Here is a 16,559-nt window from a genome sequence, read left to right as displayed (position 1 = left end):
GTGACCTCTCAGGTAGATCTCTTCCTCTGTAAAATGAGAACATAAGCGTTAGAAGGATTAAGGGAGATAGAGCCTGGCAGTTCGTTAATGGCTAACAGATATTATTCATTATTATGAGCAGGAGCCCAGCGCCCGCCTGTGTTGGCCAGGAGGAGGGGAGCCCGCCCCACCCAGCAGCTGTGTCTGAGCCCCCAGGCCTGTCGGAATGTTCCGGAAACTCCCCAGGGCCCCATTATGACTTTTGTGAGTTCAAGGTACTTCTGCCTTCATGGGCCCCTTCATACATTAAAATATATATATATATATACACATATATAATTATATTTTACAACTGCACTGAATGCATCTATCAATGTACCTATATATTATATATATTAAATACCTGAAATTACTATATCACTGTATGTTAATATAATGGAGCTTTTAAACAATGTTATATATGAAACATTTTTTCTTAGGGGTGGGAGAAATGGGTGAAGGGGTCAAAAGGTATAAAGTTTCAGTTATAAAATAAATAAGTTATGGGTGGTATAGCATGATGACTGTATTTAATAATACTCTTGCATATTTGAAAGCTGCTAACAGAGTAGATCTTAAAAGTCCTCATACAAGGAAGAAGAAAGAGGGGCGCCTGGGTGGCTCAGTCGGTTGGGCATCCGACTTCGAATCAGGTCACAATCTCAGAATTGGTGAATTTGAGCCCTGCGTTGGGCTCTGTGCTGACAGCTCAGAGCCTGGAGCCTGCTTCGGATTCTGTGTCTCCCTCTCTCTCTGCCCCTGCCCCACTCGTGCTCTGTCTCTCTGTGTCTCAAAATTAAACTTTTAAAAAATTTTAAAGGGGCGCCTGGGGGTGGCTCCATTGGTTGAGCATCCAATTTCAGCTCAAGTCATGATCTCACGGTTCGTGGGTTCAAGCCCGGTGTCCGGTTCTGTGCTGACAGCTCGGAGCCTGGATCCTGACTTCAGATCCTGTGTCTCCTTCTCTCTCTGACCCTCCCTTGCTCATGCTGTCTGTCTGTCTCTCTCTCTCTTTAAAATAAACAAAACATTTTGGAAAAAAAAATTTTTTTTAAGAAAAAATAAATTTTTAAAAAAAGAAAGAAAAAATTGCGCGACTTTGCCCAGTGATGGATGGTAACTGGACTTAACCATGGTGGGCATTTCTGAACATCCACAAATAGATCATCACATTGCGTGCCTGAAACTAATATAATATGTTATGTCAATTATACCTCAATCAAAACCAAAACCAAAACACCTCACACCTTTTGCTACCTGAAAGTTCATTTTCTTCTGATTTCATTTTATTTTTTTAACATTCATTCATTATTGAGAAACAGAGAGTCACAGAGCATGAGCAGGGGAGAGAAAAGGGGAGACAGAATCTGAACCAGGCTCCAGCTCTGGGCTGCCTGACGTGGGGCTCGAACCCACAAACTGCAAGATCATGACCTGAGCCGAAGTCGGACGCTCAACCGACTGAGCCGCCCAGGCGCCCCTCTTCCAATCCTATAAGAAATCAAAACCTTCCAGTGAGCCTCGGGAGGTGCTGGGTGCCTGGTGGAGGAGGAGTGAGCCGCTGGGCGCCCACTGGCCTTCGGCTGTGGGAGACTTTGGTCCCGAGGCCGTGGGATCCGTCTATCTCCGGTCCTGTCCTTCTCCTCCTAAAGAACAAACAAACCAACGCATCCTGCCCCCCTCCCTGCTCACCCCTGCCCAGCATCCTCCGTCAGATGGCAGAGGGAACAGGGCAGGGGCACGGAGGCGCCGAGGTTTTGGTATCAGACGGGTAAATGTCAAGTCCTGGTCGCGTCACCAACACGCTGAGTCACCGTGGCCGGTCACTCTGAGCCTCGGTTTCTTTATCCGTGAAAGGGAGCTCATAGCGCCTGTGAAAATGGTTTTAACTTAATTTAAAAACTTAACCGATGCTGGGGCGCCTGGGTGGCTCTGTCAGTTGAGCATCCGACTTCGGCTCAGGTTATGATCTCAAGGTTGGTGGGTTTGAGCCCCGCATCAGGCTCGGTGCTGGCAGCTCAGAGCCTGGAGCCTGTCTTCAGATTCTGTGTCTCCTTCTCTCTCTGACTCTTTCCAACTCATGCTGTCTCTCTCAAAAATAAATAGAACATAAAAAAATTTTTAAATAACTAAACATTAAAAAAAATTTTATTAACTTAACCTTTGTAGCATGTGGGCACACAATAGATGCTAAGAAGATAAATAGACAGAGGTCTCCTTCCTTTGGGAGAAATCCACTTGTGCTGACGACCCCAATGTCCAGGAGGAGAGTGGACAGAGAAGAAACTTGGGTGAATTTGCAGCAGGCAGCACCCGACTGCATGCACATGGCCGCCCGGCGCACTCACTCCTTCCCCTGCGCCCCGGGAGGACAGCTCTCCCTGGGGAACCAGTGTCCCTTCTCCCTGAGCCTGGGAAGCCTGGACAGGAACGTGGTGACCCCCAGACATACCGAAGGAGCCTGCTTTGGATTCTGTGTCTCCCTCCAGGCAGCCAGAAGCTCACAGCCCCAGTCAAGGGCCCCATCTCCCCCCGGAAGGAGATTTCTGGTCTCCATATAGATCAAAGCTCTCCTACCCTCAGTCTTTCTTCAGATGTGTTAGCCTCAGGCACAGGGAGGCTTTTCCAAGCTGTGTGACCTTGGGCAAGTCACACAACCCCTCTGGCCTTCAGTTTTGTGTCCATAAACTGGGAACAGTCACGCCTCACGGGGCACATATGAACCTTAAGGGGGAATGTATGCCAAGTGCTAAGCACAGTGCTGGGCCATGTTCAGAGTTGAGTAAGGGTTTGCTGTTAATAAATAAATATTAGTTATTAGGCCTGCGTGGGTGTTCGGGCTGCCTGAGCGGATGTCCAGTCTTGCTTCTCCAGCCCGAAACAGGGGACCGTCCGTCCTTCAAGAGACTTCCACAGAGCTCTGGCCTCATCCGGCTCAGGGATCTCCCTTATTTAACCCGACCACCAGTTTCCGCGGCTCCTCTCTGATTCCCAGCGGCTGGCTGTGCCTGGCTACACGCCTGGCTGGCGTCCCTCCGGGATCGCCTAGGTCCCCCAGAGCTCCTGGGTCATCCCCACCTCACCTGGAATTAAGGAGGGGCCTTGAAGGAGGGAGGAGTTTGGAGAAGTGGGAGGAAGGGATAGGCTGCAGCCCCTAAACTGTCCCCCCCACCCTCCCCCTCCACTCTTGCCCCACAAGCCTTTCCCACCCACTGAGATCTTTATCAAAGGAAGGGACGGGGCGCCTGGGTGGCTCAGTTGCTAAAGCGTCCGGCTTCCGGCTTCGGCTCAGGTCATGATCTCACATTTCGTGGGTTCGAGCCCCACGTCGGGCTCTGTGCTGACAGCTAGCTCAGAGCCTGGAGCCTGCTTTGGATTCTGTATCTCCCTCTCTCTCTCTCTGATCCTCCCCTGCTTGTGCTGTCTCTCTGACTCTCAAAAATAAATAAAAAATATTAAAAAAAAAAAAAAGGAAGAGACAACACCCCCACTGTCCTGCTCTAAACCCTCCAGGGGCTTCTTCTGGGATTTAGAACACAATCCAAACTCCCCTGTTGGCCAATGGGGCCCACCTGATCTGGTGCCGTCCGCCTCACAGCCTTGAGTCACCCCACCTGTCCCTTGGCCAGGCTGCCCTTGAATTCCCCAAGCTCATTCCAGCCTCAAGCCTTTGTCCTTGCTGTTCCCTCCGCCTGAACTCCCCCCCAGCTCTCGGATGGACCTTATCATGTCCGTCTCAGCGCAAGGTGGGGGACAGGGTGACCGGCTGTGGGGGGGTTGGGTGGCGGGCTGGCAGCAGAAGGTGGGCATTTGCAAGGGCTCCCACCTCTAGTGATGCACAGCGCCATCACCTCCTTCGCCCCCCACACACGCCCAGATATTACCCACGCCCTTTGGACCAGGGAGCCTCTTTCTCAGGTTCACACCCACTTATGCACACAAGGGGCTAGAAGGATTTACAGAAGAGGCCATAATATTCTGTGTTTGGCTTTATATAATCAGCGAGAGGGACATTTCCCGTAGAGAAAGTCTCTCTTGAAATTAAACAAGTAATCAAACTGTTTTTGTCCCTTGGATGTTCCGAGCCCCGTTCCTCCTCTTCCCCGGGCCACTCAACCTTCCTGTGGACACGGAGTCTGGAACGCTTTGATTCCTGGTCACAGCGGATGGGGCAGTTCCCTGGGGGACAGGAACGTCTGGGTCATCACCCCCAACCTGGCATCCCCAGCCCGCCCCCGGGGGCTCTTATCTGCCCTGATGTGAATAGCAGAGGAAGGTCACCCCCTCCCAAGGCCTGCAGTCCACCCTGAGCCCACGAGGCCGAGACAGACATCCCTCCTGCGGAATCAGCATCTTCTCTGGGGACAGTCTCTGCCCCCCTCCCAGCTGGTCCCGGATCTGCCCCCCGCCACGGGCCACGCAGAGCAGCTGCTCACGTACCCTAACAATGCCCGCCCCGGAAGGGCCGCCTGGTGCACCCCGGCCCCCCTTCTCTCCAGGGGGAGCAGCCCTCACTTCCACCACTGTTCTTTCTGAGCAAAAATGTGGTTCCCAATCCTCCCCCTGCCTTCCCAGTCGCTCTGTCCAAAGTGGTCAGTCGATTCCACACCAACATTCATTAAGCTCGTATTGATCAGGCGCTGTGCTTGAACCCCGGGGCTGCATTGAGTGATAAACTCCACGTGACACACAGCCTCCTTCTTAAAGCATCGTGACCGGAAGGGAAGAGAACAAGGGAACAGACATCACTGGGGACCAGGTGCTCTGCTTATTGTTTGAGTTGATATTCACCTCCCTCAGCGCATATGCCCATTGAATGGATGAGGAAACTGAGGCTCAGAGAGGTGAAGTGACTTCCCAGGTCAATAATAGTGGAAGCAGAGCAGGGTCAGCTGCCTCCTATACCCCAGCAGCCTCCAGGGCCTGAACACAGGGCCCTGGAAAGGGCATCCCGGCCAGCGAGGAGAATGGTGAGGTGATACCCCCTTCCCCCCTGTTATCAGCATCTAATGAGTCCAGGGCACTAGGGTCAGAGGGCCCAGATTCATCCCTCCATCTACATGGCTACGCTTGGCTTTGTGCCCATCCCTTAGTCAGCATTTATGGAGACACTTTGGCACCCAGGCATATGCTGTGCCCAGCAGGGGGACAGGAGGAATGGGGTACAGGGATGCAAGGGGCTTGGCCCCCCATTAGCTCCACGCTGAGCCCATGACCACCTTGCACCCCAGAATCAGAGTAAGATGCTGCAGGATTCCAGGGACCCGTAAAGTCATTGGGGAAATATCCATTTCAGAGACTGGAACCTCCTTTTCTAAGGGGGCAACAGACCCGGGACCTCATCATACCTCTACCGGCCAACGTCACCATTCAGAGACCCGCCAGCCAGAGTGTAACGGGCCCTCGTCCACCTCCCAGAGGCCGCTCAGGGACCACGAGCTGCCAGCCGAGCCCGGCGAGGACCTTGGCGAGGACACTGCCAAGGACGGCGGTCCCAAGCCCAGAGCGGCTGCCTGCCCTGGGGTCTCAGCAGAATGACTCGCCCTCGAGTCCTGACCCTGCCTCTTACTGTGGGCTCTTGGGCAGGTCGGGTGGCCTCAGCCTCCTCACCTGGAAAGTTATTTTAATTTTTTTTAAGTTTATTTATTTTGAGAGAAAGAGAGAGAGCATGAACAGGGAAAGGGCAAAGAGAGAGAGAGGGAGAGAGAGCATCCCAATCAAGCTCCATGCTGTCAGGGCAGGACCCAACATGGGGCTCGATCCCACGAATCATGAGATCATGGCCTGAACCGAAACAAAGAGTCGAATTTTAACCGAGCCACCCAGGCACTCTTAAGAAAAAGTCATTTTATGGGGCGCCTGGGTGGCTCAGTCGGTTGAGCGTCCGACTTTGGCTCAGGTCATGATCTCACGATTCATGGGTTCGGGCCCCGCATCAGGCTCTGTGCTGACAGCTCAGAGCCTGGAGCCTGTCTTCAGATTCTGTGTCTCCCTCTCTCTCTGACCCTCCCCTGCTCACGCTGTCTCTCTCTCTCAAAAATAAATAAAACATTTTAAAAGATTTAAAAAAAGAAGTCATTTTAAAGATTTCTACCTCCCAGGACTGCCGCAGGGCTAAACGAGAGAAGGTACGTGATGGGCTTCACATACAGGATCTGGCACATGGTAGGAGCCTGGCTATTTCTATTCCATAATTGATGGCTAACGGCTGGCATTTTATTGAGTGCATTCTCTGCTTTGGGCCATTGTGAGGCCCCTCGCCCACATCATTAGATTCACTGCGAGGTGCCCAGGGGCCGTCACAGGGCAGGCCCTCCGCAGACAGCCCTTCTCCCCTCTGCGCACAGGACAGCCCCAACCCTCGGGGTCCCCAGCTGCGGCAGGAGGGGCTGGGAGCCATCACCTGGCAGCTTTGTGTCCAGAGTTCTCTGGGTCTGGGTTTCTCCCTCCGCTGCTCCTCCCTGCCCTGACCACCCACCCATCAGCTAGAGATTTCAGGGCCCCCAGCCCAGGCTTCTCGCCCTAGCTCATCCTCAGCCAAGCCCCCAGGAGTTGATTTGCAAAGAGGAAAAGGGATTATTCACCAGAGTCTGTCCATTTCCTGGTAAGAGGCAGACAGCCCAATGGTTTTAAATATCAAGATTTCGGGACGCCTGGATGGCTCAGGTCATAATCCCAGGGTCATGGGATTGGGCCCCCCATGGGGCGTGCTGCCTTCTTGGGATTCTCTCTCCTCTGCCCCTTTGCCCCTCTGGCATTCTCTCTCTAAAATAGGGGGGAAAAAACTTTTTAATCAGGATTTCAACCCTCCTACGGTGCAGATAGAAATGTACAGGGCTGCAACAATCATGGGAAACAGTTCCTCAAAAAGCTGAGTAGAATTGCTATATGAACCCAACAGGTTCACTGCTAGGTGGAGTTGAAGGGGATGGACCACAGGGACTTGGACGGAGACGCGTACACCGATGCTCTCACCGACGGCGCTCACAACAGACAGAGGACAGAAAGGACCCGGCGTCTGTTAACAGGTGCACCAAGTGCCTTATGCACACACAGGGTGGACTATTTAGCCTTAAAAAGCAACCAAGTGCTAACACCTGCTATGGCGCGGATGGACCTTGAAAACTTCATGCTCAGTGAAAGAAGGAAGACACAAAAAGCTACATAGTGTAGAATTCCGCTTTGATGAACTATCTACAATGGATAAATTCATAGAGACAGAAAGTAAGTTTGAGGTTACGGGAGGTGGGGTGTCGGCGGGGGGTGGAGTGCTATTGTCTCATGAGCACAGAGTTTCTGTTTGGGGAGATAAAAGAGTTTGGGTGACAGTTGGTGATGGTGGTGGTGGTGGATGCACTGAAAAATTGTTACAACGGCTCAGGTCGTGATCTCACAGTTCCTGAGTTTGAGCCCCACATCAGGCTCGTGCTGACAGTGCAGAGCCTGCTTGGGATTCTCTCTCTCTCTCCCTCTCTCTCTGCCCCTCACCCGCTCATGCTCACTCTCTCTCAAAATAAATAAACAAAAACAATGTTAAGTGGTTACAGTGGAAATTTATGTTATACATAATTTGCTGCAATTTTCAAAAATTAATAATATACCAAAATTCAATATACATTGAACTGTACACATGTTTTTTATTTTAGAGAGCATGAGAAGGGCAGAAGGAGGGAGGGTGAGAATATTAAGCAGGCTTTCCGTGCAGCATGGGGCCCAACACCAAGCTCGAGCCCACGACCCTAGGGTCGTGACTTGAGCTGAGATCAAGAGTGAGACATTCAACCAACTGAGCCACCCGGGCGCCCCTTGATCTGTACATTTTAAATGGCTGAGTCATATGATATATGAATTATATATCAATAGAGCTATTTTTTCTAAGATTTTATTTTTAGGGGCGCCTGGGTGGCTCAGTCGGTTGAACATCTGACTTGGACTCAGGTCATGATCTCAGGTCATAGATCTGACAGCTCAGAGCCTGGAGCCTGCTTCAGATCCTGTGTCTCCCTCTCTCTCCGCTCCTCCCCCACTCACCTTCTGTCTCTCCCTCTCTCCCAGAAATAAACATTAAAAAACTTTTTTAATGATCAAGATAAATAGCTTGTCAATTGCTAAGTATCTCAGAAAAATGAAAAATTAAGACACACATGTGATTTAAAAAATACTTCATAGGGACGCCCAGGTAGCTCAATCACTTAAGCATCTGACTCTTGATTTCAGTCCCGAGACTGAGCCCCACATTAGGCTCCACGCTCAGGGTGAAACCCGCTTTAAGATTCTCTCTCTCCCTCTTCCTCTGCCCCTCCCCCATTTGTGCATTTTCTCTCTCTTTCAAAAATAAAAACAAATAAATAAGATACTTCATATTGAGCTTGAAAGGGTTGTGCAGGGAAAAGCAAGTCTTCTTCCTACCAAAGTTCTCAGAGCCCAGAGGATACAGTTCTCCTACTTCCTTCCAGAGATATTTTCCACGCCTCTCGGATAGAGGCCATCCACACTTTGGTTTTATTCTCTTAACAATAGATCTTGGGGATGGTTCCATAGAACTAAAATACTTTTTTCTGTTACTTTTTTTCGATGTTTATTTATTTCTGAGAGAGACAGAGATAGAATGCGAGCAGGGGAGGGGCAGAAAGAGGGAGACACAGAATCTGAAGCAGGCTCCAAGCTGACAGCACAGAGCCCAATGCAGGGCTCGAACCCACAAACTGCGAGATCATGACCTGAGCTGAAGTCAGGCGGTTAACGGACTGAGCCACCCAGGCGCCCTTACCTTTTTCTTTTTAAAGGCCAGGTCTAATGTGAGGTCCAACTAAGGGGACGCCGATTGGGACACGCATTTAGTCTGAGTTTTAGTGGGTTATAAGAATCCTTTTTGAAGATTTTATTTTTATATAATCTCTGCACCCCACGTGGGGCTCAAACTTAGAACCCCGAGATCAAGAATTGCATGCTCAGGGCGCCTGGGTGGCTCAGTCAGTTGGGCGTCCGGCTTGGGCTCAGGTCATGATCTCATGGTTTGCAGATTCAAGCCCCACATCGGGCTCTGTGCTGACAGCTAGCTCAGAGCCTGAAGCCTGCTTCGGATTCTGTGTCTCCCTCTCTCTCTGACCCTCCCCTGCTCGTGCTGTCTCTCTCTGTTTCTCAAAAAATAAATAAAAAACATTAAAAAAAAAAAAAAGAGTCGCATGCTCCACCCGCTGAGCCAGCCAGGCCCCCCGAGTGGGTTATGATGATAACGCTCATAGTCACTTCTGGGAATAGTTGAGTGATTCCTAGTGTTGCAGAAATACTCCTATCACCCATACCCACTCTCCTGATTCAGCAGGAGTCCTGACATAAAGGTGCAGGGAAAGAGGTCACTCACTCTGTCACCACGGTGTATACCCTCGGCGCCCAGCATGGAAGAACGTGGGCAGAGGAGGAGAACCAGGGTCTGTATTGGACCGAGCCAGAAGCTAGTGTATGGGAAACTTCGGATTCTCAGACGTGTACAGTCACAAGTGGTGGACTCAGATCTCTCTGATACGCGGTCACCAGGGAACTCGGCACCACGGGGAAGACGTGACAACACAGCCTATGCAACCGCACATGTCCCACAGCTGTTTTCTTCGTTGCCGGGAATCCTGCACGACAGAACTGATCGGACCGCCTCTGTCGGAGGACACAAGCCCAGAGCAGGAGCGCAGACGGAAAGCGCATCTGTGTGTCGCGCCGAACGTTTTCTAATAAGGCACATGGGACTGTGTCTCAGCAGAGAACACATATGTCCTGACAAAATTTCCCAGTTCCTGATGAAACAACACAGACCAGCTGGCTTCCCCAAATGTGACAGTATTAAAAATTTAAGATCGGGGGTGGCTGGCTGGCTTAATCGGTAGAGCATAGGACTCGTGATCGCAGAGTTGTAAGTTCGAGCCCCACGTTGGGTATACAGATTACTTTTTTAAAAATGTTTTATGTTATGTTTATATATTATTGAGACAGAGAGAGACAGAGCATGAGCGGAGAGGGGCAGAGAGAGAGGGAAACACAGAATCCAAAGCCGGCTCCAGGCTCCGAGCTGTCAGCACAGAGCCTGATGTGGGGCTGGAACTCATGAACCGTGAGATCATGACCTGAGCTGAAGTTGAACCCTAACCGACTGAGCTACCCAGGCGCCTCAAGTGTACAGATTATTTTTAAAAAACTGTTTTGGGGCACCTGGGTGGCTCATTCAGTGGAGCAACTGATTTCAGCTCCAGCCATGATCTCAGGGTTCGTGGGTCCGAGGTCCACATTGAGCTTGCTGCTCTCAGCACAGAGCCCGCTTCAGATCCTCTGCCCCCCCTTTGCCCCTCCCCCACTTACACTCTCTCTCAAAAATTAACCTTAAAAATTTTTTTAATTTTTAATTTATTTTTGAGAGAGAGAGAGAGTGCGAGCAAGGGAGGGTCAGAGAGAGAAGAAGACACCGAAACCGAAGACAGGCTCCAGATTATGAGCTAGCTGTCAGCACAGAGCCCAACACTGAGCTCGAACCCACAAACCGTGAGATCATGACCTGAGCCGAAGCCGGAAGCTCAACCGATTGAGCCACCCAGGCGCCCCTCAAAAATTAACTTAAAGATTTTTTTTTTTAACTTTAAGATTTATGTGACATTACCAATAACAGATTATAAAGCAGGGAAAAACTGTTTTCTAACAAAAAAAAAAAAAGAAAAACTTTTTTTGATCAAACATGCTGGAAGCCTGACTTTTCTTTCTCATTATAGAAAATATAATAAAGTCCCTGCTCTCTGAAGAGCATGCAGCCCAAATTGTAGAAAAGGACAAAAAAGTATCACATGGAATGTCAGGTACTTAAGTAAAAATGTCTTATTGTTCTGATTTTACGGTTACGGTATTTGTGAGTTTTTTAAAGTTCGTAATTTATAGTTCTTTGTTTTTTCACTCTCAGTGAATACCTAATTTTACATTCTTTTATTTTAATGAGGTTTCCACATTTTTATAAACATCAGGCTCCATAAAACTTGAGTTCACCTTGTCCTGATGTAATGTGCATTGCTTACATTGGGTATCTGTCCAAAAAAGAAAAGAAGAGAAAAGAAAAGAAGAGAAAAGAAAAGAAAAGAAAAGAAAAGGAAAAGAAAAGCAAGGCAAGGCAAGGTAAGGCAAGGAAAAGAAAAAAGAAAAGAAAAGAAAAGAAAAGAGAAAAGAAAAGAAAAGAAAACAAGAGAAAAGAAAACCCTGGATTAGATAAGTAACCTCAGAGGTTTCTTCCAGCTCCAGAATTCTCTCTCTGGCAAATGTGCCTGCCCCCCTCCTCCCAGCAGCTGCAACTCCAACAGAAAGACAAGGAAGTCCGTCTTGGAGCTTATCCAAGTCTTTCCTGCTGTACTTGGAGTCCATTTCCTGCAGGGAGACAAAAATACGGTGTGCAGAGCTCGAGAAGGAGAGGTGAAGGCAGATACTTGAAGGTACAAGCTTTGGGGGAAGTAAAGACAGACGGATGGGAGCCAAATCCTAAACCTAGAAAACAGAACTGAGGCCCCCGATATAATAGCAGTAGTTACCATTTAGAGCTTTCTTTAATTTAGCATGTATTGAGTGCCTACTGTATGCTGGGTGTGGTACACATCATCTGTAATCCTCCACCGACCAGGACTGGAGGTGACGCGACTTGTCCAAAGTCGCACAGCTCTGCTCTCTCCCGCCCTGCACACCCTTCCCTCCAGCCACGTCATACTTCTCACATTCGGTCTTCTTCTTTGGGGGAGGGAATTGCTGCTCCTACTTTAGTTTCCTGCTCTCGAGCACCTCTTCTCTCTTATCCCTCAGCTCACCACCGGGATAACTGGCCTTGCCCTCCCCTGCAGCACTTAGAATGGACACCTACAGGATGGTGACAGTGGGGCTCACAGCTCCCCGGGGCACTGCCCTCCTGGGATCACCCCGTTTGAAATTCTATTGTTCATTTCTGGGTTTATCAGTTTAGTGGAATGTAAGTTGCACAGGGCACGTTAACGGACCCTTCTCTCTGTCAGCAATCAGCAAAGGGCTGTATTTGCATGCTGCCTTCCAGCAGCTGAATCCCGTAGTTTTCTAGTTTTCTCCCAGCCAGTAGGGGGAGGGTCACGGTGTCTGCATCTGTGGCCACACTCCCTGTAACCCAGCTCTTCCCACCCACTGGAAAGGGGTGTTGGGAGAAAAGGGGGGATTGCTCAGACCCTTCCTTCCCCAGCCTTTTCTTCCTCCCTACCACCAGGGTTGGCACACAATTTAGTCACTGGAAAGTGTGACTTCACTCGGTGCATCTGAGAATGAGAGCAGGGACAGGTTGGTGTTGCATCAAGCCGGGGCAGAGGGAGGCCAGGAACCAGGGTCCCACTATGCAGCCACGATGGTCCACACCGTGTGATCAGACTTTTGGGGTGAGTCTGTGTGACACCACATGTACCCATCTCAGATCTGGGGTCCTTGGGGACCCAGAGCAGGCAGGTGCAGGAGGGCTCAGGGAGCAGGGAGTGGACTGTGCACGGGGTAAAGCTCCTTCTGGGCTGTGAATTCCTGGACCACCGCCACCAAGGAGTCCACACCAAATTCAAGGTCATCCAGAAGCCCGTGTTCTTCATCAGCTCCCCAGGGGATTTTGACCCAGCAGAAAATCAGCAGAGGGGCGCCTAGGTGACTCAGTCAGTTAAGCATCCCACTTCAGCTCAGGTCTGACTTCAGCTCAGGTCATGATCTCACTGTTTGTGTGTTCAAGCCCCGCAATGGGCTCCGTGCTGACAGCTCAGAGCCTGGAGCTTACTTCAGATTCTCTGTCTCCTCTCTCTCTCTCTCTCTCTCTCTCTCTCTCTCTCTCTCTCTCTCTCTCTCTCTCTTTCTGCCCCTCCCCTGCTCTCTCTTGCTCTCTCTCTCTCAAAAATAAATATTAAAAAAAAAAAAAGACATCAAACAGAAGTTGGTCCCAGCATCCCAACGCCCCACTAACTTTTGCTGCTCCAGTCAAGGCTTTTCTTTACACTCTCTGGACCTCAGTTTCCTCCTCTGTAAAATGGGGAGACTATTCCCCACCTCAACGATATTATAGAGACATGTAAAAGTCATGGCACACAGCAGGCGAGTCAATAACTGGTAGCGAATTACCATTCTTTATCATGGAATCAAAGCGAAGACAGTGGAACAGACGGTCAGGCAGGAGATGCTCCTGGGCTGCCCAACCCCCCTGGACATGGAAAAGTTCAGTGAAGAAGCTCCTCGGCCTGGTGGCCTCAGTCCTCTCCGTCTACACACTAGAAATGACCCCACGAACTACGTCTTATGTTTACCAACCTACTGTTTCAGGCAATCCAGATTTTCGGAGAAAGCTTTAATCGCAAACAACCAATGAGATCATTTTCCGTCATAGGCTTTATATTTGCACTGAATTTATCTTTCCTTCCACCTAAAAGGTCATTCTTTTCAATAAAGATAATTTGTTAAATGTACGGGGAAATAGGGCTGAATTTTAAGACTGTGAGGTTTTTCATTTATGTACATTAATACAGCAGCGCAATAATGTTCCTTATATCACGTGGCCTAGTACGGACTCAGAAAACATGAGCCCCTACCCCTCATCCCTGTGCATATACATAAGAGGTTGAATGCAGATGTCGCGTGCACTCTGTCATCTTTCTGATGCCTCCTTTCTCCTCAGTCAGCAGTAGGACCTCGAATCGTGGTTCCTGGACCCAAGCATGGACTTTGGGTACAGAGATTCAAGCTTCAGTTCAAATTCTGACTCTGGTGTGCTTAGCTCTCAGACCTCAGGACCTTTGCACTTGCTATTCTCTTGGCTCAGATACCCCTCCTATAGCTAGGTCCTTCTCAGCTTAAACATGAACTCATCAGAAAGGTCAGCCTGGCCTCCACTCCTCACATCAGCCCCTTTGGGTACTTTTATAACTGATTCACCATGGGTGCCTGAGTGGCTCTGTCGGTTAAGTGTCCGACTTCAGCTCAGGTCATGATCTCATGGTTCGTGGGTTTGAGTCCCGCATCGGGCTCTTTGCTGACAGCTTGCTCAGAGCCTAGAGCCTGCTTCAGATTTTGTGTCTCCTTCTCTCTCTGACCCTCCCTGCTCACGCTCTGCTCTGTCTCACTCTCTCTCTCAAAAAAAAAATAAATAAATGAAAAAAGAATTTTATAATTGATTCACCATATTTTGTTTGCCTTCGTGTTTCCTGTCCTTTGAAGGCGAGGACTCGGTCTTACATAGGCTCTTGTGATGGAGGCTGTGTGGGGACATTGGCCAGCCGCGTCCACACACAGGGCCTCGGAAATCTCTTCTGTAAACCAGGAAGAATGACACCCAGGTCTGAGGTCTGTGTCAGGATTACAGGACGCCATGAAACCTGTGGTTGTTTGTGCTCCTGGCCCCAGAGATCAGCCGGGAAGGGAGATGGATGTGATCCAGGACCTGGCTGGAGTCACAGTGGCTAGAAATGAGGCCAAGTCTCAGCTTGTTCCTGGGCCTTCTACAGTCCCCCCAAGAAAGGATTGGGGGCCCTTCTACTTGCCCTCCAAGGTCTCTCCCATTTCCTCTTTCTTCCCTCCCCCACCCAATCCTCACCAGGCTTGCCAGGGTTGGAGGGGTTTTCCCAGGAAGCAGAGAAGGCATGAAGTCCTTGGAGGTCAGCATGGGTTAGTTAATTACAGGCGCCTCAAGGAGAGCTCTGCTTCACCTGTCATCCCCCACCCTGCCACCCGCCACCCCCTATGGCTCTGACCCCAGGGCTCCCAAGGCACCCAGAGCAAGACGGAGATGGAAACTGCTTCTAAAGGCCAAATTCCTCCATTCCCTGTCTCCCCCTTCTTTTCACCATCTCAGGCTTTCTTCCTCCTTCCTCAACCAGATCCTACCTGCACTGGCCACAGCTGCTGGCTCTCTGTCACCAAGCCCTATTCTTCAGGACCCACTGCCGTACAGCCTAGAGCTTTCCTTAAGAGCGCAGCCTGGCTGTCTCCACCACCCCCACACATGTACTTTGCAATGTGGGACACATTTCTGCACCACCACCCCCGTCCATAAAACTTATGAATGATAGTTTCTACTCACTCATTTATTCAGTACAAATCTATGGAACCCCTATCATGTGCCAGCAATTCTTTTAGGCTTTGGAGATCCATCAGTGAACCAAACCGATAAAATTCCTTGGTCTTGTGGAGCTTACATTCTGGTGAGGAAGAGAGCCAAAGAAACACAATGATAAAAAGAAAAGATATAATAAACAGAAGTACTCGGGAGAAACGTTCAGTAAGGCCAGTGGGTGGGGAGCATATTTGGGGGGTTCACTTGGCAGACACAATTTCTTTGAATTCTCACAACCACGTTTCAGTGGAGAAGCCTGAGATCTAGAGATGCTAAGTGACTTGGCAAAGGTCATACAGCTTGGAAAGCAGTGAAGTCAGAATTTGAATCCGGGTCAAATCTAGGGTATCTTTAAAAAGTGATTCCTGACAACGTGTATATGCCCCTGAATTGGTGGGATACACAAGGCTGCCTTTTTTGGGAAAATTCTTTCAGTGATAAAAGAAACAAAAAGAGATCTAAGTACACATTATGTTACAGCTTTTACTGAGGAATGTAATAAACATACATATCATTTTCCTGCATAATTTTAATGGCCTGCGGGAGAGAATTTTAGAAAAGCGTCTGAGTCGGCTGAATGATGAGTTTAAGGGAAACACGGACTCAGCACAAACCCCTCTTCTCCCAGATGAGGTCACTGCTGCAGTTAGGCAAGGTGACTCGAGGTCGTTCACCAAGGCGATCACCAAGCCGAACCGGCTTCACCAGATTTCCCGGTCTTTGTCGCTTTAACCGTATGGGGGAGTTGGTGGCCCCAGAGGGCGCTATGGACTGGTTCCCCAGAGGACCACCAGGGGGCGATAGACTGCAACGGGCCCTGGTGAGCCGGGTACCCACCCCCCCGGGAGTGACGTCACTTGGCGATCCTGGGTCGCGGATAGGAAAGCCAGATGAGGGAGATTTCTGATGGAAGGAGAAAGGGCAGGAGAAAAGACAGGAAGCCTAGGAAGTCTGTCCATTCGGCCTTCCCTGATTTCAGATCCCCACTGTTGCCACCTGGACAGCTCTAACACCAGAAGCGTGACTGTCGCTACCCATGAAACTCTTTAAGGATATCAACATAGCCTACAGGAAAAAAAAAAACCCTACACACAGACCTGCATGATCTTGCCCCGGCCTAATTCCAGGCCAACATCCCCTGGAGCCCGACTGAAATATTTTGCCTTCTCTAAATTCATCACATTATCTCTAACCTTTGAACCCTGAAACGTTTGGTTCCCTCCACCTGAAATATCTTTTCGCACCAGGTTTACAGAGAACTACATCTGTCTTTCAGCTACATGTCACCTCTGGGAAATCTTCTCAGACAAGAGCTCCTCCCTCATTCCCCCACCCCTCAACTCCAGTTTGGAGTCGGGGACCCCTCCTGAGTGCCACCATCGCATAGGCCTCCCCTATCACCCTGTAATGAATATCCGGCCTTGCCTTT

The sequence above is a fragment of the Suricata suricatta genome, chromosome 10 (genome assembly GCF_006229205.1).
Source record: "Suricata suricatta isolate VVHF042 chromosome 10, meerkat_22Aug2017_6uvM2_HiC, whole genome shotgun sequence".
Classification (NCBI taxonomy): Eukaryota; Metazoa; Chordata; class Mammalia; order Carnivora; family Herpestidae; genus Suricata; species Suricata suricatta.
The sequence above is the reverse complement of the archived record's forward strand: the minus strand, read 5'-3'. Positions refer to the sequence as shown.